At 38.4% G+C, this 26458-nt stretch overlaps 1 pseudogene; it reads right to left on the bottom strand.

Moving 5' to 3' along the window:
* LOC131140131 (bridge-like lipid transfer protein family member 1) overlaps positions 1 to 26458 on the bottom strand; it is a 121251-nt pseudogene that overhangs the window by 73341 nt on the left and 21452 nt on the right.

Raw genomic sequence — 26458 nt, 5'->3', positions numbered from 1 at the left:
TCCTAGCTGTGAGGTCTGCGCGCTAACCACTCGACCGCCAAGCTTTCTACTTGGCAATACTTGACTGTTTAAAAACTCCCGACTGCATATAATCTATTGTGAAAGTGATTACCTGGAGATGGCCTCTGAAGGGGATCTGACATTTGTGGGGGCAGCAAAACTAAACCAGATCTCCCGGATGGTCAGCTTCATGCTGCTGGAGTCAGGTGGCGGTGGCATAAGCGGGAGGTCCTTCTTTAGGTCATCGGATTCAACACCTTCATCCTGTAAAAAAAAAAAAAAGATCAAGCCTTAGTCCAAAATTGATAATAAATTTAAAAACAAAAAAAACCCAACTTAAATTATATTAGGAAAGCAGGAAGTGAACAAATGTAACAGTTAGTGATTGTAAAAGTACCAGATGGAGGGGTAGGATTTAATAAGCTTTGCTTCTTCCTACTCCTTTTGGACATGTGGAACTGGGAACTGATTATGGGATGCATTCAATTGTAATCTGATGCATGTTCAAATGAAATAAAACCATTAAAAAAACATTTTTAATTAAAAATAAATTAAACAACATTTTTTTAAATTAAATAAAAAAATGTTCAAATGAAATAAAACCATTAAAAAACATTTTAAATAAAAAAAACAACATTTTTTTCAAATTAAATTAAAAAAAAAAACTTAAATTATATTAGGAAAGCAGGAAGTGAACAAATGTAACAGTTACTGATTGTAAAAGTACCAGATGGAGGGGTAGGATTTAATAAGCTTTGCTTCTTCCTACTCCTTTTGGACATGTGGAACTGGGAACTGATTATGGGATGCATTCAATTGTAATCTGATACATGTTCAAATGAAATAAAACCATTAAAAAAACATTTTAAATTACAAAAAAATAATTACAAAAAAAAAAATTATTTTTTTTTTAATTCACTGCTAATGTTTTTCATCCAGCGTAGAGATTTCACACTTTGTCTGGAGGTGTGGAGCGTTCAAAGACATTTTACACACCGTATATTCAAAATCTGAGACCTCACAGCAGCCAAGTTAACTCCAGTAAAGATACCACATGGTCTTTGATTGACAGCATCTTACCTGGTCATCTGAGTCCGAGTGTTCGTTGACATCAGATGGAGGGCTAATAGCGTCACGTGGTAAGTTGTCATCCGATGCATCAGTACTGTAACCGCTCCCGGTCTGAGAGCCTGTTGAGCCATTAGAGTTGGGTACTCCAGTTTTGCCCCCGGTGTCCGAGTGGCCCATGACGCCAAATGCATTGTACAGAATGGCTCCTGACTGCCGGCCCCCTACAGCACGGTGTTGAATATAAATATGTTTCACATACACATGATAATAATACAAAGGGGTTTAATTCTGGGGGGGGGGGGGTCTGTTTACCTTTGACGGTAAGATTCTCAATGCCGCATTCAAACATGATCCAGCCCCATTTCTCAAGAGACATGGCGGAACGGCCAAGGTCACCTGAGCTGGCATGGATGTCCGTCTCATCGACGAGTGAAAAATCCTCCATTTCTTCCAGACCAAATAAGACTTTGGACTTCTCCGTTGGGATCGCTGTGATGGCACAAGTTCCAATGTCTATGGGAAGAAAAGAAGAATATAATATAAGCATAACATAGACAAAGAAAATTTTAAAAATTGACAAAACCCATGCCGTTTGTAAAATCTGTGAGTCCATTTAGCGAGACACCATGAGGATCTGCCGCTAGCAAGCAATGAGAAGGTCCTTTTGTGTACTACAAAAGTAGTATTGTGATATTGCAGGTATTTTGTTTTTCAAATTGATATCACTATTTTGTTAAATTATGGTTATTTCAAGCATCCTAAAAGGACTTTTTACTGATGTTAGTTACTTTGTTCCACTAAAATACTGTTCTGATGGTGGATAAGTCAGGGACTGTATACTCTACATTTTTTAACAGCTAATAGAATGTGAACGTTTGAGTAGGATTTTGAGACATATTTATTTATTTATTTATTTAAATTTGATTTAATTTATTTTTAATTTATTTTAATTTACTTTAATTCACTTTACTTTAATTCACTTTACTTTAATTCACTTTACTTTAATTCAATTCACTTTACTTTCATTTCAATTAATTCACTTTACTTTCATTTCAATTAATTCACTTTACTTTCATTTAAATTAATTCACTTTACTTTCATTTAAATTAATTCACTTTACTTTAATTCACTTTAATTCACTTTAATTTAATTCGATTCACTTAAATTTAATTTAATTCACTTTACTTTCATTTAATTTAATTCACTTTACTTTCATTTAATTTAATTCACTTTACTTTCATTTAAATAAATTCACTTTACTTTAATTTAAATAAATTCACTTTACTTTAATTTAAATTAATTCACTTTAATTTAAATTAATTCACTTTACTTTAATTTAAATTAATTCACTTTAATTTAATTCGATTCACTTAAATTTAATTCGATTCACTTAAATTTAATTTGATTCACTTAAATTTAATTTAATTCACTTTACTTTCATTTAATTCACTTTACTTTCATTTAATTCACTTTACTTTCATTTAAATAAATTCACTTTACTTTAATTTAAATAAATTCACTTTACTTTAATTTAAATTAATTCACTTTAATTTAAATTAATTCACTTTACTTTAATTTAAATTAATTCACTTTAATTTAAATTAATTCACTTTACTTTAATTCACTTTACTTTAATTCACTTTACTTTAATTCACTTTACTTTACTTCACTTTAATTTAATTCACTTTACTTTAATTCACTTTACTTTACCTCACTTTAATTTAATTCACTTTACTTAAATTTAATTCACTTTACTTTAATTTAAATTAATTCACTTTACTTTAACTTTATTTTTATGGGTTTCTTTTTGTAAATTTAAAGCTGGATGTTAAAGCTTTATTTATCCAAATGCTAGACTTGTGATACAGCACAACATACTGTTCTAATCGAATACAAATGTGTTTAGTAAGTGCATATTGCTGGTGTCATTCACTTTTTCCAGGAAATAATATTTAACTACAAGAAAAACAAAAAAAAATGCCTTGTTAACAGTATCGTGATATATCATAATATATCGTATTGTGAGCCTGGTATCGTGATACGTATCATATCGCCAGATTCTTGCCAATACACACCCCTACCTCTAACTATAAAAAAAACCCCATATATATAATTTAAACTGTCAACTATGAAACTATGATACCAAATACTATGGAATAGAGCATTGAATATAAAGGGAACCAGAACCAACCTGTGGAGTCCAGGCCTCTCAACTGGCTGTGGATGCGGTGGATGTTGAGCCTGGCTGCTATTTCTTTGCCTTTCTCAATGCCAGCATTCGAACGCAACGAGCCGGATGACTGAGGCTGCATCTTAGTGGCAGAGGCGTACTTTTCCAACATAACGGAGGGTCTGCCATGGTCGGTTGTGTTGGGGGTTTCTTCTACGATGCCCCTGGAATGACAGAAACCCGTTGATTATGTCCTTGCTTGTGGGAGGAAACCGGAGCTGGTGGCCAGCCAATCACAGGGCACATATAGACAAACAACCATTCACACTCACATTCATAACTGTGGACAATTTGGAGTCGCTAATTAGCCTAGCATGTTTTTGGAATGTGGGAGGAAACCGGAGTACCCGAACATGCAAACTCCACACAGAGATGGCCGTGGGTGGAATTGAACTCAGGTCTTATCCTCACAACGGTCGTCACCGGCGGTCTTCGGGCGAGAGGCGGGGTACACCCTGGACTGGTGGCCAGCCAATCACAGGGCACATATAGACAAACAACCATTCACACTCACATTCATACCTATGGACAATTTGGAGTCGCTAATTAACCTAGCATGTTATTTTGGAATGCGGGAGGAAACCGGAGTACCCGGAGAAAACCCACGCATGCACGGGGAGAACATGCAAACTCCACACAGAGATGGCCGAGGTTGGGGAAAGACAAAATAAGAAGCCAAAATGTTACCACTTCCACACAAAATAGGAGGCAAACTCATTCATTTTCTACCACTTATCCTCATGAGGGCCGCGAGGGGTGCTGGAGCCTATCCCAGCTGTCTTCTTGGGGCGAGAGGCGGGGTACACCCTGGACTGGTGGCCAGCCAATCACAGGGCACATATAGACAAACAACCATTCACACTCACATTCATACCTATGGACAATTTAGAGTGGCTAATTAACCTAGCATGTTTTTTTGGAATGCGGGAGGAAACCGGAGTACCCGGAGAAAACCCACGCATGCGCGGGGAGAACATGCAAACTCCACACAGAGATGGCCGAGGGTGGGGAAAGACAAAATAAGAAGCCAAAATGTTACCACTTCCACACAAAATAGGAGGCAAACTCATTCATTTTCTACCACTTATCCTCATGAGGGCCGCGAGGGGTGCTGGAGCCTATCCCAGCTGTCTTCTTGGGGCGAGAGGCGGGGTACACCCTGGACTGGTGGCCAGCCAATCACAGGGCACATATAGACAAACAACCATTCACACTCACATTCATACCTATGGACGATTTGGAGTCGCTAATTAGCCTAGCATGTTTTTTGGAATGTGGGAGGAAACCGGAGTAACCGGAGAAAACCCACGCATGCACAAGGAGAACATGCGAACTCCACACAGAAGGTGGAATTGAACTCGGGTCTTCTAGCTGTGAGGCCTGCGTGCTAACCACTCATCCACTGTGCAGCCCTTAGAAAGAGTCTCAACCAATATAGAGGCATTACAACATATAATGTACACAAACACAATCATGTTGTTTGCTTTTAGGTGACGTTCTTCCGGTAACGGGAACGTATTGCATGTGTATGTGGTTACCATAGCAACACAAAAAGACCTGTTTGGGGTGTTACCTGTTCATCCTGAACTGGGTGGCAATCCTGTCAAAGCACAGTGCCACAAGAGACACGTGGGTGACACATTTAGTGGAGCAGGATGGAGAGCCCTCCTCTACGGAAGCCTGAAGGAGACAAAGGTTCACCTGCAAGGGACACAGCAACATACAGTTTATCAATTTATACACTAAGACTGTCATTCATATTGGCAATAGTCACATATCAGAACGAGAGTCCTTAGCATCGGCTCATATATTCATGTGTAAAGTTCCTTTGGCGCTATGTAATAAAATACAAAGGAATGGAATAGTGTGTAAAAAAAAGAATTAATAAAACTGGCAAAACATTATGAAAAAAAAATTAATACTGTCTGTCAAACATTTGCAGCATTTCCTCAAAATAATGTGTTAGTTCCAGCTTACTTAATATATTTACCTCAGGGCTGTCCAGCCATCTTTAGATTTTTAGATATTGTTAATATAATTAAAAAACAACAACACTATGCATCCATTAAAAAAAATTGTATTTGCGGCTGCACGGCGAACAAGGGGTTAGCGCGCAGGCCTCACAGCTAGGAGACCCGAGTTCAATTCATACCGTCTGCCAAACATTTGCAGCATTTCCTCAAAATAGGGGTGTCAATATTAATGTGTTAGTTAATAAAAAAAATATATATTTACATTATGCCTTTTTGTTGTATTTGTGGCTGCACGGCGAACGAGTGTTTAGCGCGCAGTCCTCACAGCTAGGAGACCGGAGTTCAATTCATACTGTCTGTCAAACATTTGCAGCATTTCCTCAAAATAGGGGTGTCAATATTAATGTGTTAGTTCCAGCTTACTTAATATATTTACCTCAGGGCTGTCCAGCCATCTTTAGATTTTTAGATATTGTTAATATAATTTAAAAAAAAAATTCTATTTACATTATGCCTTTTTGTTGCATTTGCGGCTGCACGACGAACGAGTGGTTAAAGCGCAGGACTCACAGCTAGGAGACCCGAGTTCAATTCATACTGTCTGTCAAACATTTGCAGCATTTCCTCAAAATAGGGGTGTCAATGTTAATGCGTTAGTTCCACCTTACTTAATATATTTACCTATTTTGCAGCTGCACGGCTAACAAGTGGTTAGAGCGCAGGCCTCACAGCTAGGAGACCCGAGTTCAATTCATACTGTCTGTCATACATTTGCAGCATTTCCTCAAAATAGGGGTATCAATATTAATGTGTTAGTTCCAGCTTACTTAATATATTTACCTATTTTGCAGCTGCACGGCTAACAAGTGGTTAGAGCGCAGGCCTCACAGCTAGGAGACCCGAGTTCAATTCATACTGTCTGTCAAACATTTGCAGCATTTCCTCATAATAGGGGTATCAATATTAATGTGTTAGTTCCAGCTTACTTAATATATTTACCTCAGGGCTGTCCAGCCATCTTTAGATTTTTAGATATTGTTAATATAATTAAAAAACAACAATCTATAAAAAATTCTATTTACATTAATTAATTAACTCATTCATATTGTCAGTAGTGACATATCAGAATGAGAGTCCTTAGCATCGTCTCATATATTCATGTTTGAAGTTCCTTGAGATAGCTTTTCTTGTGATTTGGCGCTATATAATAAAATACAATGAAATGGAATAGTGTGTAAAAAATTAATAAAACTGGCAAAACATTATGAAAAAAAATTAATACTGTATGTCAAACATTTGCAGCATTTCCTCAAAATAGGGGTTAGTTCCAGCTTACTTAATATATATATATTTACATTATGCCTTTTTGTTGTATTTGCGGCTGCACGGCGAACGAGTGGTTAACGCGCAGGCCTCACAGCTAGGAGACCCGAGTTCAATTCATACTGTCTGTCAAACATTTGCAGCATTTCCTCATAATAGGGGTATCAATATTAATGTGTTAGTTCCAGCTTACTGAATATATTTACCTATTTTGCAGCTGCACGGCTAACAAGTGGTTAGAGCGCAGGCCTCACAGCTAGGAGACCCGAGTTCAATTCATACTGTCTGTCAAACATTTGCAGCATTTCCTCAAAATAGGGTTGTCATTATTAATGTGTTAGTTCCAGCTTACTTAATATATTTACCTCAGGGCTGTCCAGCCATCTTTAGATTTTTACATATTGTTAATATAATTAAAAAACAACAATCTATAAAAAAATCTATTTACATTAATTAATTAAGACTCATTCGTATTGGCAGTAGTGACATATCAGAATGAGAGTCCTTAGCATCGTCTCATATATTCATGTTTGAAGTTCCTTGAGATAGCTTTTCTTGTGAATTGGCGCTATATAATAAAATACAAAGGAATGGAATAGTGTGTAAAAAAATTAATAAAACTGGCAAAACATTATGAAAAAAAAAATTAATACTGTATGTCAAACATTTGCAGCATTTCCTCAAAATAGGGGTTAGTTCCAGCTTACTTAATATATATATATTTACATTATGCCTTTTTGTTGTATTTGCGGCTGCACGGCGAACGAGTGGTTAACGCGCAGGCCTCACAGCTAGGAGACCCGAGTTCAATTCATACTGTCTGTCAAACATTTGCAGCATTTCCTCAAAATGGGGGTATCAATATTAATGTGTTAGTTCCAGCTTACTTAATATATTTACCTCAGGGCTGTCCAGCCATCTTTACATTTTTAGATTATTGTTAATATAATTAAAAAAATCTATTTACATTATGCCTTTATGTTGTATTTGCGGCTGCACGGCGAACGAGTGTTTAGCGCGCAGTCCTCACAGCTAGGAGATCCGAGTTCAATTCATACTGTCTGTCAAACATTTGCAGCATTTCCTCAAAATAGGGGTGTCAGTATTAATGTGTTAGTTCCAGCTTACTTGATATATTTACCTATTTTGCAGCTGCACGGCTAACAAGTGGTTAGAGCGCAGGCCTCACAGCTAGGAGACCCCGAGTTCAATTCATACTGTCTGTCAAACATTTGCAGCATTTCCTCAAAATAGGGGTGTCAATGTTAATGCGTTAGTTCCAGCTTACTTAATATATTTACCTCAGGGCTGTCCAGCCATCCTTAGATTTTTAGATATTGTTAATATAATTAAAAAACAACACTATGCATCTATAAAAAAAAAAAAATCTATTTACATTAATTGAGATAGCTTTTCTTGTGATTTGGCGCTATATAATAAAATACAATGAAATGGAATAGTGTGTAAAAAATTAATAAAACTGGCAAAACATTATGAAAAAAGGAGTGAATAGACCCATTGTACAGTCGATGTTCTGTGGTTGCCCTCGGCCAGTTATTTTCCAAAACAGCGGACCTCTCATTATTTGGGGTCATGAAGCTTACCTTTGGGATGGAGACGTTGGCTTGGAGGCCCTTGATTTTCACGTTATCCGGTTTGACGGACAGGTCGGTTTGGCCGTGGGAGATATTGAGAGAGCCGTGGGTCGTGGCCTCTGTCTTGGAAAGCTTGTGCTCTTGTTTGCCTGCTTGGCTCTGTGTGGATCCACATTCAAAACAATGAGACAGCATTCTCACTGGCACATATGCTATCTTGGTTATTATTATTATTATTATTTTTTTTTAATTCATGGGATGCCAGAGCCGTGATTCATAGAAATTATAATATCTTTCTTTGTTTTCTTAGTCGTACTTACAGATTCAGTCACCGTGGACTTGCTGATCTGATAAGCCTCATTCAGAACCTTCCCGTGCAGGTCATCTAAAATAGCGGCAGGGTGGCGGATGCTAGCAAAGTGGACCATGGACTCGATGTACCTGAAATCAAGCAAATACAAAAGGTGGGCTGCAATACAAAAAGGTGGGCTGCAAAAAAAAGAATGAAAGTGAAAGTCACAGATTTTTGTTAAAACAAATATTCATTCACGAGGGTCGCGGGGGCGTGCTGGAGCCTATCCCAGCTGTCTTCCCACCCTGGACTGGTGGCCAGCCAATCACAGAGTGGGCGTGGGAGGCAGAGAGAACTTTCAATATTGGTGCGGACCTGCAAACATGCTTTTTGCAATTTGACCCTTCGATATGCATTCGGGTGCATCAAATTTGAATGGGAAATTTGAAATTCATAATATCAATTTGGTTGGCATTCCATTTTTTTTTTCTAAAGAAACATAAAAAATGTCTTTCGCAAAGTTTTGAGGAAATCCATTGAGATTTCGGGGTGCCACCTCACACATAAACTTTTGTAAAATTTCGGAAAATGTGCAATTTCTCATATATTGTGCTCATATATTCATGTGTGAAGTTCCTTTGGCGCTATGTAATAAAATACAAAGGAATGGAATAGTGTGTAAAAAATTAATAAAACTGGCAAAACATTATGAAAAAAAAAATTAATTCTGTCTGACAAACATTTGCAGCATTTCCTCAAAATAGGGGTATCAATTTATTTATAATATTTACCTCAGGGCTGTCCAGCCAGATTTTGTCCAGATTTTTAGATATTGTTAATATAATTTTTAAAAAAAAATCTATTTACATTATGCATTTTTGTTGCATTTGCGGCTGCACGGCGAACGAGTGGTTAGCGCGCAGACCTCACAGCTAGGAGACCCGAGTTCAATTCATACCGTCTGTCAGACATTTGCAGCATTTCCTCAAAATAGGGGTGTCAATATTAATGCGTTAGTTCCAGCTTACTTAATATATTTACCTATTTTGCAGCTGCACGGCTAACAAGTGGTTAGCGCGCAGACCTCACAGCTAGGAGACCCAAGTTCAATTCATACTGTCTGTCAAACATTTGCAGCATTTCCCCAAAATAGGGGTATCAATTTATTTATAATATTTACCTCAGGACTGTCCAGCCATCTTTAGATTTTTAGATATTGTTAATATAATTAAAAAAAAAAAATCAATTTACATTATGCATTTTTGTTGCATTTGCGGCTGCACGGCGAACGAGTGGTTAGCGCGCAGGCCTCACATCTAGGAGACCCGAGTTCAATTCATACTGTCTGTCAAACATTTGCAGCATTTCCTCAAATTAGGTGTGTCAATATTAATGTGTTTGTTAATAAATATATATATATATTTACATTATGCCTTTTTGTTGTATTTGCGGCTGCACGGCGAACGAGTGGTTAGCGCGCAGGCCTCAATGCTAGGAGACCCGAGTTCAATTCATACTGTCTGTCAAACATTTGCAGCATTTCCTCAAAATAGGGGTATCAATATTAATGTGTTAGTTCCAGCTTACTTAATATATTTACCTCAGGGCTGTCCAGCCATCTTTAGTTTTTTAGATATTGTTAATATAATTAAAAAAAAAAAAAATTGTATGTGTTGTTTCTACATATATTGGAACACTTTTAGTACCCGGCAATATCAAAATTCAATAATTGTGTTTTTTGATGCACCCTAATATGCATGTTAGTTCCACTGCTCTCCATTTTACTGGTTTATCTGTACAATACAGATACATAAATAACACTTTCTCAATAGTACAATATATTTAAGCTAACCAGCGTTGGTCATATTAATTCCCCCCCCCCCAATTGATCTTAAGAGAGGTGAAAAAAAGCAGAAATTACCTGTCAAGGGACTCGGCCACTAAGGGTGTAAGAACCACATTGATGGGTCCTTTGACCTCCACGATTGCCGTGGTCCGGGTCTGAGCTAAAGGCTGTTCCAAAGTCCAGTCATCTGTCGTCGTATCCTCATCAGCATTCTCCATAGCTCTCTTATCCAGGGGAGTATAAGGAGTACTACGGAGAAGACGAGACATATTATTCTATGTCACAGTGAAAATAAAAAAAAAAAAAATGTGATAATAAGCAGGGTATATTAACACAGTGATTTTCAACGACGGTCCCGCGGTACGTGTTTTAAATACCTGCTGTTGTCTCCCATCAACTGAAGTCCTCTATCTAACAGAGAAGTGGCTGAGAGGCCCTGTTTGGTCACCTGAAATATTAGCAATATTAATGTACTGGCAACATCAATCATAAATTATTGTATTAAATTCACAAAAACCTTAAAGCTTGGAACAGAGAGTTGGTCAAAGGAGGCGGAGCTTTCTTCACTTGTAGGTGTGTCAAGATCTAAGGGGCGGTGTAAAGAAGACTTGGAGGTTCTCTTGTTGGTGGGCTGCTTGACAGACCAATTGGAAACCTGAGAGGAATAACGAAAAGAGCACTTTGTCGTGGGAATGACCCCACGGGGGCAGCGGAGTCCATTGAATCGAGATTTTGAGAGACTCCGCTTACCTGGTAGTGAGCCAGGTAGTTTTGGTAGCATGCCATCACGTGCGGCTGTCGGGTTACTGGACCAGGCTCGGCTGTTTTCTCCGCTTCCACCGAGCTCTCTTCCTCCATGGCCAGGGCAGATACAAAGGAAGCCTGGGAAATGTGGCTCGGGAGGGGCTGGGAGGGCAGTGGGGGCAACATCGGGGGCAGAGGCAGCGGACGGGACTCGGTGATAAGCTCCCCATTGAGAACGTAAGCAAGAGGACCCTCAACGCTGTGGTAGATGGAGGTGCGACTAAATGACATGAAAAATAAAAACACACAAGATTTATTCATTTCATTTTTAGACATGAATGTCAATACTTATAAAAATAATCAATCGATAAATCAATTTATTTCCTGCAAAGTTTTGTGTTTATAACGATTTGGTTAGAACTGTGTAAGTGTGCTTTCCTTCTTTTATTTATAAAAATATATATATATTTGGGGCTGCGCGGTGGACGAGTGGTTAGCGTGCAGACCTCACAGCTAGGAGACCCGAGTTCAATCCCGCCCTCGGCAATCTCTGTGTGAAGTTTGCATGTCCAGCCATCTTTAGATTTTTTTTATATTGTCAATATAATTAAAAAAACAACACACAGACAATACTGTCTGTCAAACATTTGCAGCATTTCCTCAAAATATGTGTGTCGATATTAATGTGTTAGTTCCAGCTTACTTAAAGTATTTACTTCAGGGCTGTCCAGCCATCTTTAGTTTTTAGATATTGTTAATATAATTAAAAAACACACAGACAATACTGTCTGTCAAACATTTGCAGCATTTCCTAAAAATAGGTGTGTCAATATTAATGTGTTAGTTCCAGCTTACTTAATATATTTACCTCAGGGCTGTACAGCCATCTTTAGTTTTTTAGATATTGTTAATATAATTAAAAAACACACAGACAATACTGTCTGTCAAACGTTTGCAGCATTTCCTCAAAATAGGGGTGTCAATATTAATGTGTTAGTTCCAGCTTACTTAATATATTTAACTCAGGGCTGTCCAGCCATCTTTAGATTTTTAGATATTGTTAATATAATTAAAAAACACACAGACAATACTGTCTGTCAAACATTTGCAGCATTTCCTAAAAATAGGTGTGTCAATATTATTGTATATTATATTATATTATTATTACAGCCATCTTTAGATTTTTAGATATTGTTAATATAATTTAAAAAAAATTCTATTTACATTATGCCTTTTTGTTGCGTTTGCACGGTGGGGAAGTGGTCAGCGCGCAGGCCTCACAGCAGGGAGACCCGAGTTCAATTCATACTGTCTGTCAAACATTTGCAGCATTTCCTCAAAACATTATGCCTTTTGGTTGCATTTGCATCAAGTGGTTAGCGCGCAGGCCTCACAGCAAGGACACCCGAGTTCGATTCCACCCTCGGCCATCTCTGTGTGGAGTTTGCATGTTCTCCCCGTGCATGCGTGGGTTTTCTCCGGGTACTCCGGTTTCCTCCCACATTCCAAAAAACATGCTAGGTTAATTAGCGACTCCAAATTGTCCATAGGTATGAATGTGAGTGTGAATGGTTGTTTGTCTATATGTGCCCTGTGATTGGCTGGCCACCTCTTGCCCAAAGACAGCTGGGATATTGTAATTTCAATGTAAGGAAAAACATTCTCATATTTATATTTTGTTTATAACTTATATATACTCTTCCATATATTGATTCATTATGCATTTTCCATACTTTGATTACGTTCTACGTATGAAGAAAACATTGCAAAACAAGCAACCCTTATGATGACTTGCATGACAGAAACAATAATTGTAAAATATCTTGCATCTCCAAAGGCACTGTTACGTTTAATACCAGTTTAGTGCTGAATTTAAATATTTAAAGCCTCGCTGAGCTTAACGGCTTTTATTTATTGGTTGGCGTCGATGCAGCGCTGGAAAAAACGCTGTTGGAGCATTGTAGTGGATGAGATGTATGATCCATTAGCTCCCACATCATTTGCTGCTGGTTGGCTGGGAAAAATCGGGTATCGTTTTTCTTTTCTCTCCGAGCACGCTGTCGTTTTTCTGTTTTCTCAAGTGTAAACACGGTGATTTATTTTTCAATCAGTGTAATTGCCTTACAAACACGAATAACCGATGCAGCGCCACACAGCATGTCTGGTGTTGGACTAGTCTGTGCATCTTGAGCAGCACGTCCATGTATATGATTACTAGGGATGCTACAATCAGGGATTTAAGATACCGATTCTGTTACCGATAATCAATGACGGAAAATCAGCCGATACCGATCAATGTTTTTAATTCATTTATCATGAGTGATATTGTCCAGGCCTTATAAGTTAGGACAAGTCCAAAGTTCCTTGACTACCGGCGGCCATCACAATAGCTATTTTTTTCATATATTCATTCATTTTCTACCGCTTATCCTCACAAGGGCCACGGGGGGTGCTGGAGCCTATCCCAGCTGTCTGAGGGTGAGAGGCGGGGTACACCCTGGACTGGTGGCCAGCCAATCACAGGGCACATATAGACAAACAACCATTCACACTCACATTCATACCTATGGACAATTTGGAGTCACTAATTAACCTAGCATGTTTTTTGGAATGTGGGAGGAAACCGGAGTACCCGGAAGAAAACCCACGCATGCACAGGGAGAACATGCAAACTCCACACAGAGGGTGGAATTGAACTCGGGTGTTGTAGCTGTGAGGCCTGGACGCTAATCACTCATCCCGGTTGTAAACATTCATTCATTTTCTAACACTTATCCTCACTAAAGGTTTCGGGTATGCTGGAGCCTATCCCAGCTGTCTTCTCTTTGGGCGAGAGGCGGGGTACACCCTGGACTGGTGGCCAGCCAATCACAGGGCACATATAGACAAACAACCATTCACACTCACATTCATACCTATGGACAATTTGGAGTCGCTAATTAACCTAGCATGTTTTTGGAATGTGGGAGGAAACCAGGAAACCCACACATGCACAAGGAGAACATGCAAACTCCACACAGAGATAGCCGAGGGTGGAATTGAACTTGGGTAATCTATCTGTGAGGCCTGTGCGCTACCCACTTGTCCACCGTGCCACCTCAAAAATTATGATTTTTTTTAAAAAAAGTTGTGAGTGAAGCAGCTCTCGTCATTTCTTACCACTCCTGCTAACCCACAAACTATGATAGCATTTGTGTGGTAATGTCAACGACCATATGAAATATTATATAAACAAAAAAATAATAATTGTGCATTATATATAATAGTGCGTAACGTCCTTATTATGAACCCCGGGCTCAAACTGACCTGTAGTTCTCCATGTAATACGGAGGCTGCTGTGGTTGCTGCATCTGCTGCCGCCTCCTCTTTTTGCGGCCCGGGTAAGTCCCCGGACCCTCATCGGCGCTGCTGATTGGCTCAAAGTCCTCCGCAGCCGAAAAGTAGGCTTCACTATCAGCAACCGACATGCTGGAGTCGGCGGAGCGGTACTGATGGAAGGTGTTGGAGTCCGCTGAAGGTGTGAAGGGGAAGGAACCGTAGCTCCGACGCTGCCGTGGTGAATCCAGGACGTTCTCGTCACTGCGGGAAACATCGCAGCTGAACTGGACGCCCCCGGACAAGACCGGCGGAGGCTTCTCATTGAAGACGGCAGCCGACAGGCTTTTGGTGCTGCCTAATCGGCCCGAGTGGACAGAGGACTGGCGCTTGAGGGGGGAGCAGAGAGGTGACCGCACCGAAGAGCGGTCCTGAGAGTTGTTGGGTGAAATAGGAGAAACCTCGGGAATATCCCGGAAAGTACTGTAAAAAAGTACAAATACAACATTATTAGGAGATCAGTGATTTTTGTGTGATTTATTTTCCGTGTTTTTAACATGTTAAAGCCTGGATTATGTGCCCGAAGAGTCGGTACACCATTCCCACCAACACCGCATTGATCCTTTTATAGCTCTTCGCCTGAGTGGAGCATTCATTCATTTTCTACCGCTTTTCCTCACAAGGGTGCTGGAGCCTATCCCAGCTGTCTTCGTGGCGAGAGGCGGGGTACACCCTGGACTGGTGGCCAGCCAATCACAGGGCACATTTAGACAAACAACCATTCACACTCACATTCATACCTATGGACGATTTGGAGTCGCTAATTAACCTAGCATGTTTTTGGAATGTGGGAGGAAACCGGAGTACCCGGAAAAAAACACACACATGCACGGGGAGAACATGCAAACTCCACACAGAAATGGCCGACGGTGGAATTGAACTCGGGTTTCCTAGCTGCGAGGCCTGAGTGCTAACCACTCTCTCACCGTGCAGCCTAGAAATTAGCATTCATTCATTAATTAATTTTCGACCACTTATCCTCACAAGGGTCGCGGGGTTGCTGGAGCCTATCCCAGCTGTCTTTGTGGTGAGAGGCGGGGTACACCCGCCTACACTGGTGGCCAGCCAATCACAGGGCACATATAGACAAACAACCATTCACACTCACATTCATAGCTATGGACAATTTGGAGTCGCTAATTAACCTAGCATGTTTTTGTGGGACGAAACCGGAATACCCGGAGAAACCCGGAGAACATGCAAACTCCACACAGAGATGGCTGAGGGTGGAATTGAACCCTGGTCTCCTAGCTGTGAGGTGAGCGTGCTAACCACTCTCTCACCGTGCAGCCTAGAAATTAGCATTCATTCATTAATTTTCTACCGCTTATCCTCACAAGGGTCGCGGGGGGTGCTGGAGCCTATCCCAGCTGTCTTCGGGCAAGAAAATCATCAGGCTACACCCTGGATTGGTGGCCAGCCAATCACAGGGCACATATAGACAAACAACCATTCACACTCACATTCATACCTATGGACAATTTGGAGTCGCTAATTAACCTAGCATGTTTTTGGAACGTGGGAGGAAACGGGAGTACTCGGAGAGAACCCACGTAAGCACATGGAGAACATGTGAGCTCCATACAGAGATGCCCGAGCGGAGGTCTTCCCGATCTCCTTAAACAGTTGACCAACATGCGGCACTGGGACCTTTATGGTCTGCTTCAACGCAAAGCAAAATATTTTTTTTTTTTTAAGAAAGGAGCTAGCATAGTGTATGTTAGCACCTCCTAGCGGGACCATAATCCAGGCTTAATTAATTCATGAATATAATTTTAATATAAATTCTCTATATTACTCACTCAACAGGACTTTTGCCATTGACAGGAAACATGCGTTGCTCAACACTTGGCGACGGGGTGTCCCTTTCTCCAGCCAGTAAGGGCAAAGCCGCACTAGAGGAACTATTTTCTTCAGAGGAGGAGGCGGAGCTATGGCAGCGTTGGGGTACCTGGAGACTCAGGTGCTGTTGACCACGCCTCTCAGGTACCTCAGGAGGCAAGCAGGGTGAGTGGGTATCGGTTTTCAGTCCAACAACCCTCCCTGAAAAAATAAAAATAAAAAACACACAAGATGAATGAAGCCCAAGCAAAAAAAAAATATATGTCACATACTCAGACCTGCCAACCTTGAACACATTTTAAGAGTACTACTACTAACTTATGTTTCTGTCCCCTCCATGATGTGATTCAGGCCAATTTAAAAAAAAAAAAAAAAAAAAAAAAAAAAAACAAGCCATGTGTAACATATGGCTCCCGGGCCACACTTTGGGCACCCCTGTCTGTTTCATCAGGATTGGGCATGTGATATGATGTCAAGCAAAACAACTCATTCATTCATTCATTTTCTCGCGCTTTTCCTCACGAGGGTCGCGGGCGTGCTGGAGCCTATCCCAGCTGTCTTCGAGCAAGAGACTTGGACTGGTGGCCAGCCAATCACAGGGCACATATAGACAAACAACCATTCACACTCACATTCATACCTATGGACAATTTGGAGTGGCTAATTAACCTAGCATGTTTTTGGAATGTGGGAGGAAACCGGAGTACCCGGAGAAAACCCACGCATTCACAGGTAGAACATGTAAACTCCACACAGAGATAGCTGAGGGTGGAATTGAACCCGGGTCTCCTAGCTGTGAGGTCTGCACGCTAATCACTCATCCCAGTTGTAAATATTCATTCATTCATTTTGTACCGCTTATCCTCACAAGGGTTGCGGGCGTGCTGGAGCCTATCCCAGCTGTCTTGGGGCGAGAGGCGGGGTACACCCTGGACTGGTGGCCAGCCAATCACAGGGCACATATAGACAAACAACCATTCACACTCACATTCATACCTATGGATAATTTGGAGTCGCTAATTAGCCTAGCATGTTTTTGGAATGTGGGAGGAAACCGGAGTCCATGAACATGCAAACTCCACACAGAAATGGCCGAGGGTGGAATTGAACTCAGGTCTCCTAGCTGTGTGGCCTGCACGCTAACCACTTAACCACCGTGCAGCATACAGAACTCTTTCATTCATTCATTCGTTTTCTACAGCCTATCCTCACGAGGGTCGCGGGGGTGCTGGAGCCTATCCCAGCTGTCTTCGGGCAAGAGCCAATCACAGGGCACATATAGACAAACAACCATTCACACTCACATTCATACCTATGGACAATTTGGAGTGGCTAATTAACCTAGCATGTTTTTGGAATGTGGGAGGAAACCGGAGTACCCGGAGAAAACCCACGCTTGCACGGGGAGAACATGCAAACATGGACATGGAACATGGAATTGAACCCGGGTCTCCTAGCTGTGAGGTCTGCGCTCTAACCACACGACCACCGTGCAGCCCCCACAACCACAACTCTTAATGGTAATTAAAAGAGAGATGGGGTGTGTGTTAGTGTAGCTGGAAGTAATCTATGTGTTAAAACAGTCATTGTTTATTACAAATGTTGATCCAAAATGTTGGCAGTGCAAGTCACACACACACAAAGCAAGAGGGTTTGTAGAGGGAGGAGTAAACCGATGTGGCATAAACAAAACTAAAACTGTTAAAAAGCAGCAAAAAAAAAAAAAAAATGTGTACACGTTGGCAGGCCTGCATACTCTAATCCACTAATTCGATTCCTACCATCCACTTTGGGCGTTTCCTTGGTCATAATCCACTCCCCGGGGTGAAGCAAAGACTGACCATAACACATGTCGGACTCAGTGCTGGAGGAAGAGAATGCCGAAGAGGAGGAGGGTGTCATCTCTTCAAGTTTGAAGAAGTCCAGGCCCATGTTGGTTCCGCCGAAAAACCGACATCCTCCAAGGCATCCACATCGATTCCTGCCACGCTTGTTTCGAATGCCAGCTTCTTCTGGCCACAGGAACCAAAGTCTTTGGAGAAGGAGGTAATAAAGGAAGTAAACATGGATTAAAGTTGGCAGGATTGTGGTTTTCTACCTTTTGGTCTGTGCGTCATGGAGTTCCAGAAAATTCCGCTGGACTTCACATTTAGCCGAGTGGTCAGCAGCCAAGGCGATGTCCGCTGTGATGAGGTTCAAGTTGACCGAGCCCGCCTCCAGCCAGACAGAGCGTCGCAGCACTGGGGGTTGGCAAAGACTAGGAGGCTGACCCGGACCGGGACCTGGACCAGATGGCGGCGGCCTGTTTGCCTCACTGTGCTGCTGCTGCTGCTGTTCGATGTACTGTCGGATGTTTAGGTCCTGCACCACAGCGCTGATGCCCTCTCCCACCGCTTGGTTGTGTAGGTTACAGTTGGCGACACGAACAACGCCCATCTGGAGGAAAGAGCAGGAAAAAAAGCCTCATAGGAAACAAAGGATGCGACTCTATCATTTGATTGGGTCTTGACTATAATAATAATAATGCTGAAAATCTTTCTTCCTGTAGCTAACAATTAAAAAATAATAATAATTATGCATGTCGGTTGCTTTGGTAGAATTCGGGTTTATACTGTCATGATTTTAGTTTGACGTTTACTTCACACTGTGGTGTAACTACACAATAACTATAACTAGTACAATGCATTGCCACACATTCAAGATTTTTCATATTACATATACATTATATAATATTATAAATAATCTTATATATTAATATTACTCTTAGTCTCCCCAGGTTTGGAGCTTAATAGATTATTAATAGTAAAATTATTAGTAATTGTGTTATTATTAGTAATTTTATCATAATTATAATTTTGTTATATATAATTATAATTAATAATATAAATATAAAATATATTTAATAAAATATATACATATAAATATAAAAATAACTAATATAATAATTATAATAATTATGAGTGATTATATAATTATTATTATTATTATTATTATATTAATTATTATATTGTAATGATTCTTATAATTATAAAATAATTATTATTATTATATTATAATTATTAATAGTTAATTATTAATAGTAAGGGGCAAGCACGGAGCGAATGTGGCAAAGAGTTCCAGAGGGTGGGGGCAGCGATGGAGACGGCTCTGTCTCCCCAGGTTCGGAGCTTAAAATATTATTAATAGTAAAATTATTAGTAATTGTGTTATTATTAGTAATTTTATCACATTATAATTTTATTATGATTATATAATTACAATTAATAATATAAATATAAAATATAATTTAAAATATATACATATAAATAATACAAAAATAACTATAATAATATTATAATAATTAAAATTATTACTGTGATTATATAATAATAATAACAATTATCATTAATATATTATTATTATAATTATTATTATTATCTTGTAATAATCATAATTATAATATATAATAATAATTAGTATTATATTATAATTATTAATAGTTAATTATTAATAGTAAGGGGCAAGCACGGAGTGAATGGGGCACAGAGTTCCAGAGGGTGGGGGCAGCGATGGAGAAGGCTCTTAATAGATTATTAATAGTAAAATTAATAGTAATTGTGTTATTATTAGTAATTTTATTATAATTATAATTTTATTATAATTATTTAATTATAATTAATAATATAAAGATAAAATATATTTAATAAAATATATACATATAAATAATACAACAATTATAATATAATTATTATTATAATTATACTACTATTACTACTACTACTAATAATAATTATTATTATGATAATGATAATAATAATAATTATTATTTTATTATAATAATTATTATTATTTTATAATAATTATTATAATAAAATTATAATTATTAATCGTAAATTATTAATAGTGAAATACAAAAAAAACGAGAGGGTCATTACTCTGATGTTGGCAGCACAGCCATGTTCAACAATAAAAAGGTCCACTCCATCCATGGCCAGTCGTGTCATGGTGTACTTGAGCTCCTCTGACGTTCGACAGTGACCGGGTAAGCATGTCAACTGAAACAACAAAAAGCACAATGGTGTATACAATGTTTGCTGCAGAGGCCAGGTTTGATTCCTGGATTGGTTTTTACCTTAGCATCACAGATGCGACGGTCAGTGCCATGCTGGCAGATGACCGAGGGTTTTGGTTGCTCCAGCTGAAACTCGCGGGACACCACGTGGAAAAGGAACGTCTCCCCCCATTCTAACAAGCAAGCCACCTAATCAGCAAACACACAGAAACTTTTAATATTACAATACACTGACTTCTAAAGCTACTGCATTTTAATATTTAAACTATACATATTATGGATAAAAATATTGGTCATTGATTAATTGAATTGGTTGTACAGCATCTAAGCACACGTACGCACCTGTGGAACAGTCACCCTGCCAGTGAGACCCCCTGCCTGCATGTCAATCAGCCAGGCGTACTCCAGCGTGTCGCTTCCTAGTGGCAGCCCCTGGGCGGAGAACATGGCGTGTGCTCTCATCTGCAGGCCTGACAGGCTGAGGTGTCCATCCCTCAACACCGCGTCGGCTGTTGGACGCTGCGACTCAAAAAGGAAAAAATAAAAAATAAAACTCACATAGAGCAGTTTGCATGAATGACTTGGATCGCTAATATAACTATAAAAGCAATCTTCACTCGCTAAATGTACTGCAAAAAAGGCCAGTAAGGATAATTCATAATGCCGCCTAAAGAGAACATACTAACTTCTTATTTCTAAAATCACAAATACTTCAACTTGCTGATATAGTTCATCTTCAAACAGCTAAAATAATGCATAAGGCTAAAAATATGATTAAACATTAAAAAAAATATTTTTTAATTAAAAAAATTAAATAAAAAAAACTTCAATTATATTTGGAAAGCAGGAAGTGAACAAATGTAACAGTTACTGATTGTAAAAGTATCAGATGGAGGGGTAGGATTTAATAAGCTTTGCTTCTTCCTACTCCTTTTGGACATGTGGAACTGTGAACTGATTATGGGATGCATTCAATTGTAATCTGATGCATGTTCAAATGAAATAAAAACATTTAAAAAAAATTAAAAACAATTTTTTATTAAATTAAAAAATAAAATAAACTTACATTTCTTCATTTCCTGCCTTTCTAATCTAATTTAACAGTTACTGATTGTAAAAGCACCACATAGGATTTAATAAGCTTTGCTTCTTCCTACTCCTTTTGGACATGTGGAACTGTGAACTGATTATGTGATGCATTCAATTGTAATCTGATGCATGTTCAAATGAAATTAAACCATTAAAAAAAATGAAAAAATACTTAACAATTAAAAAAAAAACATTTTTTAAATAAAAAAATAAAATAAAAAAAACTTGAAATAAAAACATAAAAAAATTAAAAACAAATGTTTTTAATTAAATAAAAAAATAAAATAAAAAAAACTTGAAATAAAAACATAAAGAAATTTTTTTATTAAAAATTAAAAACAATTTTTTAACTTAAAAAAATAAAATAAAAAAAACTTGAAATAAAAACATTAAAAACATTAAAACATTTAAATGAAATAAAACCATTACCATTACAATGTTCTTATACACACTGGGATATTGCCTTGGGTGGACGCCACGCCCCCTCCTATAACACAGCCAACCACTGACTCTGTCCTCTAACCTGCTATTTCAGACCATAGAGAAGATTTACTACCCACTCCCAGATCAGGTAGATCTTGGACCTGGCCCATGAGAGATGGTACTTCATGCGCACGTTCCCTTTATAACAGCAAGTGTTGCGTTTTTGAGGAATGGTGTAGTTCATCTCTTTTAAACGCTCTGTGATGGACCTGCTGTGTTTTCTACAGGATTTAGTAGAAAGAAGAAGAACAGCTTTGTCGTCTATGAAGATCTATTTGGTGGCCATCTCTGCTTGTCATGTGGGGATATAGGAGTTTTAAGCGACCATTTAAGCGGCACCTTTTCTAAAAGGAGTCACAGCCTAAACTTCCAAAGAAATATTTGCAAGCTGGGTTACACCTCACATGTGTGTGAAGTTTTATAGTCCCGAAGTGTGTGAGCCTTCCGTGACACACGTAGTGTTAGATACGGAGGTGTTTTTCCAATATGTGTGAGCTTCACAAATTGGACCGTGAGGTGCTTAGCTTCTCTTCGCCATATGTCTCGTCGTGAAACACGTAGCGAAGTTACAAGAAGAAGTACCAGAGTGAGGAGTCTTGCAGACACAGTAAGAACGGTCGGGAGTGATTTGGGCGGCACGGTGGGCAAGTGGTTAGCGCGCAGACCTCACAGCTAGGAGACCAGGGTTCAATTCCACCCTCGGCCATCTCTGTGTGGAGTTTGCATGTTCTCCCCGTGCATGCGTGGGTTTACTCCGGTTTCCTCCCACATTCCAAAATCATGCTAGGTTAATTAGCGACTCCAAATAGTCCATAGGTATGAATGTGAGTGTGAATGGTTGTTTGTCTATATGTGCCCTGTGATTGGCTGGCCACCAGTCCAGTGCGCAGCCCGCCTCTCGCCTGAAGACAGCCGGTGACGACCGTCGTGAGGATAAGCGGTAGAAAATTCGGCTACGTGCGATTCCTTATTTATAACTAAAGCAGTTTATGACCTTTTAAATACGGATTTTTCCACATTAGAGCTCTCTAGACATCTCTAGCAACCCTATAGTCACTTTTACACTTTTTATTATAATGATATATGTATATATAATATTGTTATAGGGCGACACGGTGGTCTAGGGGTTAGCGTACAGACCTCACAGCTAGGAGACCAGGGTTCAATTCCACCCTCGGCCATCTCTGTGTGGAATTTGCATGTTCTCCGAACCGTGCATGCGTGGGTTTTCTCCGGGTACTCCGGTTTCCTCCCACATTCCAAAAACATGCTAGGTTAATTAGCCACTCCAAATTGTCCATAGGTATGAATGTGAGTGTGAATGGTTGTTTGTCTATATGTGCCCTGTGATTGGCTGGCCACCAGTCCAGGGTGTACCCCGCCTCTCACCCAAAGACAGCTGGGATAGGCTCCAGCATCCCCCGCGACCCTTGTGAGGAAAAAGCGGTAGAAAATGAATGAATGAAAGGTCCGCTGTGCTATAGGAGGGGCGTGGTCCTGGGCACAGCTAAATCTGTCACTGACAGACGTGTCACTGGAACTCCCGTATTGACATCCAAAGTGAAACAAAGAACCAAGGTTACGTTAAGCAACCTAAAGACTTTATGACTGATTTCCATATAAACAGTACAGTAATAGCTTTATTAAAAACTCGAAATACACAATTGATTCATGGCAGGTTTTGATTTTCATCGTTTTTTTAACATTTACTTAAGTAAAAATGAATGAATTTGTGCATTCCAATGAGCCGAGCCTCACAAACTGGGTGATTGGACAACGTCCGCGAAAAGTCACAAGGAGTATTTTATTCTTACCTGATAGTTGTCACTGATGAAAATGTGAATAGGTGACAGTAGTAACTGAAGCATCGTTTCCTTGTAACCTTTTTTCATTTCAAAACATAACCGCTCCAGGAATCCAGATGGACCTTCTGGACCCTCACTGCTGCAGTGCTGGAAGTACACAAAAAATAAATAAGTAATGGTAATGGTTTAATTTCATTTGAACATGCATCAGATTACAATTGAATGCATCACATAATCAGTTCCCAGTTCCACATGTCCAAAAGGAGTAGGAAGAAGCAAAGCTTATTAAATCCTACCCCTCCATCTGGTACTTTTACAATCAGTAACTGTTACATTTGTTCACTTCCTGCTTTTCTAATGTAATTTAAGTTTTTGGGTTTTTATTTTTTTAATTAAAAAAAAAATTGTTTTTAGGCAATACCTTCCCAGTGTGTATAAGAACATTGTAATGGTTTAATTTCATTTAAATGTTTTAATTTTTCAAATGTTTAAATTTTTTAAATGTTTTCATTTCAAGTTTTTTTTTAATTTACAAAATTGGTTTTAATTTTTTATTATTTTTTAAAAATGTTTTTATTTCAAGTTTTCTATTTTATTTTTTATTTTTAAAATGTTTGTTTAATTTTTTTCATTTTTTCAATGATTTTATTTCATTTGAACATGCATCAGATTACAATTGAATGCATCACATAATCAGTTCCCAGTTCCACATGTCCAAAAGGAGTAGGAAGAAGCAAAGCTTATTAAATCCTACCCCTCCATCTGGTACTTTTACAATCAGTAACTGTAACATTTGTTCACTTCCTGCCTTTCTAATGTAATTTAAGTTTTTTTTATTATTTTTTTTAATAATTTTTTTTTTTTTTTTTTACATTTGTTCACTTCCTGCCTTTCTAAAATTATATATATTTTTTTGATTTAATGTAATTTTTTTTAATTATGCAGAGAAACAAACAAGATAGATGTAAAAATAAATGAAATTTTAGATGCTCTGTAAAAGAAGAGGCAGGATAAAGACTTTTGTGTTTCCCCACTAACTTTAAAGCAACTATAACTTTTTTAAAAGAAGAAATAAAACAATCATAAATCACAAGATGAATAAATCCCAAGTTTTACCATCGGTAGTCGACCATGGACTTTGTAGAGATTGATGAGCACAGTTATGTCCCAAGGCCGCAGGTCCAAAGGGTGAATGTCGGACGTCTCCTTGTGCCCACTGTCTTCCATTCCCAGAGGAGACCACCCGAGGCCAGATGAGGAAGTGGACAAAACAGGCGTGGACACCGTCGCTTCAAAGTCTGTGTACATGTCATCTTCACCAAAATAGTTTTCCTGAGGAACAAGTCACGGAAAATAGATTAGAAGGTCAACTTATCTAATGTGGCTTATCTTCTCAAAACAATTGAACAAAATTCCTACTTTGATGGCAATTAAAGCTCGGAGTAAAGGTCCATAAAGGATAATTTGAGAATCCGGGGACATTTCCATCTCCACGTGAAGTCTGTCAGGGGGAAGCTCCGAGGGGTCAGTGGGTATCCGGCTGTAACCGGTTGAAGCAGAGGCAGACGTGTAGTGTGGGTGGCTGTGATGTGCTGAAGTGTGTTCCGGAGGCCGCAAAGCCGACAACATGGATTCTTCCATCTCGGAGACTGAAATTAGCCAAGATACATTCAGACGTCTAATTGGCTTTTAAAAAGGTTGTGGTACGGCGATGCAACGCTTACATGACTGCTTAAGTTGCTCATCTGCTTTTTGGGGATAAATGGGATGCCAGGTGTAGTCAATGATGAGCAGGAAGTTTGGTACGCTCCAGCAGTCCACCCAGCCGGCTCTAAAGTAGGGCAAAAACATTTAGTATAGTTATGGTTTAGCATTGAATATTAGAAATACACTCAACAAAAACATCATTGTTTGCTAACAAAGGTTCCACTACCTACAAAGTACTCTCAATCAAACAAAAATACATTCATTAGTGGACGTAAACTATATTATGAAAGCAGGAAGTGAACAAATGTAACAGTTACTGATTGTAAAAGTACCAGATGGAGGGGTAGGATTTAATAAGCTTTGCTTCTTCCTACTCCTTTTGGACATGTGGAACTGGGAACTGATTATGTAATGCATTTTTTTTCAAAATTTTTTTTTATTATTTAAATATTTTTTAATTAAATTAAAAAAAATTATTAAATGATTATTGGTTCTTGATTAAATTATTATTAATTGTAAAAAGTTAAATGCATGTAATGCATTTTTAAAATATTTTTTTAATTTAAATTTAATTTTTTTTTTATTAAATTTTAAAAATTAAATTAAAAAAAACTTTAAAATTGTATTAGAAAAGCAGGAAGTGAACAAATGTAACAGTTACTGATTGTAAAAGTACCAGATGGAGGGGTAGGATTTAATAAGCTTTGCTTCTTCCTACTCCTTTTTAACATGTGGAACTGGGAACTGATTATGTAAGGCATGTAATGCATTTTTTTTTATTATTTAAATATTTTTTAATTAAATTAAAAAAAATAAATTATTAAATGATTATTGTTCTTGATTAAATTATTATTAATTATAAAAAGTTAAATGCATGGAATGCATTTTTAAAATATTTTTTTTTAATTTAAATTTATTTTTTTTTTATTAAATTTAAAAAATTAAATTAAAAAAAACTTTAAAATTGTATTAGAAAAGCAGGAAGTGAACAAATGTAACAGTTACTGATTGTAAAAGTACCAGATGGAGGGG

Source organism: Doryrhamphus excisus, chromosome 13, assembly GCF_030265055.1.
Source record: "Doryrhamphus excisus isolate RoL2022-K1 chromosome 13, RoL_Dexc_1.0, whole genome shotgun sequence".
NCBI classification, from domain to species: Eukaryota; Metazoa; Chordata; class Actinopteri; order Syngnathiformes; family Syngnathidae; genus Doryrhamphus; species Doryrhamphus excisus.
This window is presented reverse-complemented; position numbering and strand designations above follow the sequence as displayed.